The sequence below is a fragment of the Cebus imitator genome, unplaced genomic scaffold (assembly GCF_001604975.1).
Source record: "Cebus imitator isolate Cc_AM_T3 unplaced genomic scaffold, Cebus_imitator-1.0 Scaffold169, whole genome shotgun sequence".
NCBI classification, from domain to species: Eukaryota; Metazoa; Chordata; class Mammalia; order Primates; family Cebidae; genus Cebus; species Cebus imitator.
This window is the reverse complement of record NW_016107484.1, coordinates 1,515,862-1,520,556: the sequence shown is the minus strand read 5'-3', so window position 1 is coordinate 1,520,556 and position 4,695 is coordinate 1,515,862. Positions and strand designations below refer to the sequence as shown.

Sequence of the window (4,695 nt, the reverse complement as noted above, 5' to 3'; positions counted from 1 at the left end):
GTTTCACCGTGTTGACCAGGATGGTCTCGATCTCTTGACCTCGTGATCCACCCGCCTCGGCCTCCCAAAGTGCTGGGATTACAGGCGTGAGCCACCGCGCCCGGCCATCAACTATTTTTTTTTTTGAGACGTAGTTTCGCTCTTGTTGCCTAAACTGGAATGCAATGGTGCAATCTCGGTTCACTGCAACCCCCGCCTCCCATGTTCAAGCGATTCTCCTGCCTCAGCCTCCTGAGTAGCTGGAATTACAGGCTCGTGCCACCATGATGACTTTATTTTTCATAGAAATGGGATTTCACCATGTTGGCCAGGCTGGTCTCAAACTTCTGACCTCAGGTGATCCGCCCGCCTCGGCCTCCCAAAGTGGTGGGATTACAAGCGTGAGCCACTGCACCCAGCCCTATAATTTCAACTATTATTTTAGATTCAGGGGTACATGTCTAGGTTTGTCACCTGGGTATATTGTGTGATGCTGAGGCTTGGGGTACCACTGATCCCATCACCCAGCATAGCGCCTGATGGGTAGTTTTTCAACCTCTGCCCTCCTCCCCACTCCACCTCTGCCCAGTAGAGTTCCCAGGTGTTTTCATCTATTCATTCATTCATTCATTCATTTTAAAGGCAGGATTTCACTTTGTTGTCCAGGCTGGAGTGCAGTGATACAAACACAGCTCGTACACCCTCCAACTCCCAGTCTCACATGATCCTTTCGCTTCAGCCACCCAAGTAGCTGGGGCTACAGGCACGTATCACCACACCCAGCTAATTTTTGTTATTTTTAGTAGAGACGAGGTCTCACTATGTTGCCTAGGCTCATCTCAAACTCCTGAGCTCAAGTGGTCCTCCAGTCTCATCCTACTCAAAGTGTTGTGATTACAGGTGTGAGCTACCGCACCTGGCCTATCCTAGTTTCTATTTTTGCTCTTTATGTCCATGAGTAGCCAGTGCTTAGTTCCCACTTACAAATGAGAACGTGTGCTATTTGATTTTCTGTTCCTTCGTTAACTCACTTAGGATAATGGCCTCTAGCAGCATCTATGTTGCTGCAAAGGACATGATTTCATTCTTGTTTGTTTTTGAGATGGAGTCTCATTCTGTCACCCAGGCTGGAGTGCAAAGGCATGATCTTGGCTCACCAAAACTTACTCCTCCCAGATTAAAGTGACTGTCCTGCCTCAGTAGCTGGGATTACAGGCACATGCCACTATGCCCAGCTAATTTTTGTATTTTTTGCATAGATGGGGTTTCACCATGTTGGCCAGGATGGTCTCTATCTCTTGACCTCGTGATCTGCCCATTTCAACCTCCCAAAGTGCTGGGATTACAGGCGTGAGCCTGCGCCTGGCCAGGACATGACTTCATTCTTTTTATGACTGGGTCATTATTTTTTAAAACTCTTTTTTTTTTTTCGAGATGGAGTCTCACTCTCCACCCAGGCTGGAGTGCAACGGTGCAATCTCAGCTCACTGCAACCTCTGCCTCCTTAAGCGATTCTCTTGCTTCAGCCTCCTGAGTAGCTGGGATTATAGGTGCATGCCCCCACAGCCAGCTAATTTTTTGTATTTTCCGTAGAGATGGGTTTCACCATGTTGGCTAAACTAATCTTGAACCCCTGACCTCAAACGATCTGCCCGCCTCAGCCTCCCAAAGTGCTGGGATTATGGCATGGGCCAGCACGCCCAGCCTAAAACTCTCTTTATACCTCTCCCTCAAAGGCTACTCCCTCGTAGATTAAAAATGAAGACTTTATTTTTCTAGTTATAAAATATTATTAAAAGTCTGAAAAATAAGGAAATATCACTTTAACAGAGGGTTTCTCAATTTCAGGACTACTCTTTTTTGGTCAGATCGTTACTTGTTGTGGGAAAGTCCTCAATAGAAAGAGGAAGAGATTAAATATTAGGTTTGGGTGATTCTACTCTAGAGGCTTGAAGAACTCAGCTTTGCTCTTTTCTGTAGCTAACTCGAGACCTATAATTTATTTCTCTGTGCCACTACAAAAATCCCACTGAAGCCAAGGGAAGAACAGCACGAGGTAGTGGGCATGAGTCAGACTCTTTGCTTTGATGCTGTACTTTCAAGCAGGGTTTCTCTATCTTGGCAAGGCCTTGGCTGGATTAATTCCCTGCTGAAGGAGACTATCCTGTACATTGTAGAAGGTTTAGCAACATCCCTGCCTCGACCCACTACATGCCAGCAGCACGCTCCCCACACCAGTTAAGACAATCAAAAATGTCCCCAGACATGGCAACTGTCTCCTGGGGTGTGAAATTATGCCCTGTCATCTCATTGGACCAGTTTAACCTAATAAGCATTGACCATTTTTGGGACAATCCTTTCATTAGCATTTTATGGCTATACTGTATAATTTCGTATATTAACTTTTCCAGTTAACAACAGGTAACCTCCGCTTTTCCCTGTCATTTTATAGACATCATAAATATTATTTTTGGTGGCTACATAACAAAACCTATGGTAGAATCAATATTAATAAGACATGAGGACAGGTATGGTGGCTCATGCCTGGAATCCCAGAACTTTAGGAGGTTAAGATGAGCAGATCAACTGAGGTAAGGAGTTTGAAGTCAGCCTGGCCAACATGGTGAAACCCCATCTCTACTAAATATACAAAAAAATTAGCCGGGCGTGGTGGTACGTGCCTGTAATCTCAGCTACTCAGGAGCTAAAGCAGAATTGCTTGAATCCGGGAGGCGGAAGTTGCAGTGAGCTGAGATCCCACCATGGCACTCCAGTGTGGGCAACAAAGCAAGACTCCGTCTCAAAACAAAACAACAACAACAACAACAACAACAAGAAAAATTAGCCAGGCATGGTTGTAGGCGCTTGTAATCACAGCTACTCGGGAGGCTGAGATAGGAGAATCGCTTGAACCTGGGAGGCGGAGGTTGCAGTGAGCCAAGATTGTGCCATTGCACTCCAGCCTGGACAACAAGAGCAAAACTCCATCTCAAAAAACAAACAAACAAACAAAAAAAGATGTGATAACAATTTCAAACCAACGTTTTTCTCCCAAAAATAGTACTGATCTTTCTCTGAAGAGGCTGCATCATGCAGAAGTACTATCTACAGAAGCAAAAATGAGAACCCACTACTATTTATTAGACAAGTTGCTGAAGACCTTTCATGCTATGTCACAGCAACCTCTTTAAAAAAAAAAAATAGCTGGGCAAAGCGGCTCACTCCTGTAATCTCAACACTTTGGGAGGCTGAGGAGAGCGGATCACCTGAGGTTAGGAGTTCAAGATCAGCCTGACCAACATGGAGAAACCCTGTCTCTACTAAAAATACAAAATTAGCTAGTCGTGGTGTTGCATGCCTGTAATCCCAGCTACTCAGGAGGCTGAGGCAGAAGAATTGCTTGAACCCGGGAGGCGGATGTTGCGGTAAGCCAAGACCGTGCCAATGCACACCAGCCTGGGTAATAAGAGTAAAACTCCATCTCAAAAAATAATAATTTTTCTCTTCAACTTCTGTTTTAAGTTCAAAGTTACATGTGCAGGATGTGCAGCTTTGTTACATAGGTAAATGCATGCCATGGTAGTTTCACAGCACCTCTTTATTAGAAAACACACACATGTCTGTGCTTGGATAGCCAGAGACTATCTCTGGAAGGATACACAAGAAACGGTACAGTGGCTTCATCTTTTGTGGGAAACTGGACACCTGGAGTGTCAGGATAGGAGACTGGTCTCGAATCCCTGGGTTCAAGTGATCCTCCTGCCTCAGCGTCCCAGTAGCTAGAATCACAGGCATGAGACACCATACCTCGCTTATTTGTTATTGTGATAAAACATGAATAACAAAATTTATAATTTTAACCATTTTTCTTTTAAACTTTTTGAATTACATATCACTCATTTATTTATTTATTTATTTTAAGACGGGGTTTCACCATGTTGGTCAGGCTGGTCTTGAACTCCCGACCTCAGGTGATCAGCCCGCCTTGGCCTCCAAAGTGCTTGGATCACAGGCATGAGCCACCACGCCTGGCCTTGAATTACATATCATATGCATATTTAATCTATTCAAAAATAAACAACTGACAGCACAGGAGCTCACATTTATAATCTCAGCTACTCAGGAGGCTAAGGTGGGGAGATTGCTTGAGCTCAGAAGTTCGAGACCTGGGCAACGTAGCAAGATCCTGTCTCAAAAATTAAGAAAAAAAAAAAAAAGAAAAACTAACAAACAAAAATAAACAAAATATGAGTGATTCCACATCTTCTTTTTAAGGGATTTCTCAATGTGCATCTTCCAAAGTAATGCAGAATCTGTGTATAGTCAACAGATTTTGAATTTTACAGGGTATGTATTTTTTTTAATTTTAAAAAATCTTATTTTAACTGTTTAATGCTAGTGAGATGGTAACAAAACAGAATAAGGAAGAGGCCAGGTGCAGTGGCTCACACCTGTAATCCCAGCACTTTAGGAGACTAAGATAAGAGGATTGCTTGAGGCCAGGAGTTGGAGACCAATCTGGGCAACATAGCCAAATCTTGTCTCTGCAAAAAATCAAAAACATTAGCTGGGTGTGGTAGCATGGGCATGTAATCCCAGTTACTTGGGAGGCTGAGGTGGGAGGATCCCTTGAGCCCAGGAGGTTGAGGCTGCAGTGAACCATGATTATGCCACTGCATTCCAGCCTGGGTGACACAGCAATGCCCTGTTTCATTA

General features: G+C 44.1%; 1 protein-coding gene across 1 annotated transcript in view; it reads right to left on the bottom strand.

The window, feature by feature from the left end:
- The window catches only part of KNTC1 (kinetochore associated 1), a 105,335-nt gene that overhangs the window by 44,686 nt on the left and 55,954 nt on the right, over positions 1-4,695 (bottom strand). The window lies entirely within an intron of this gene.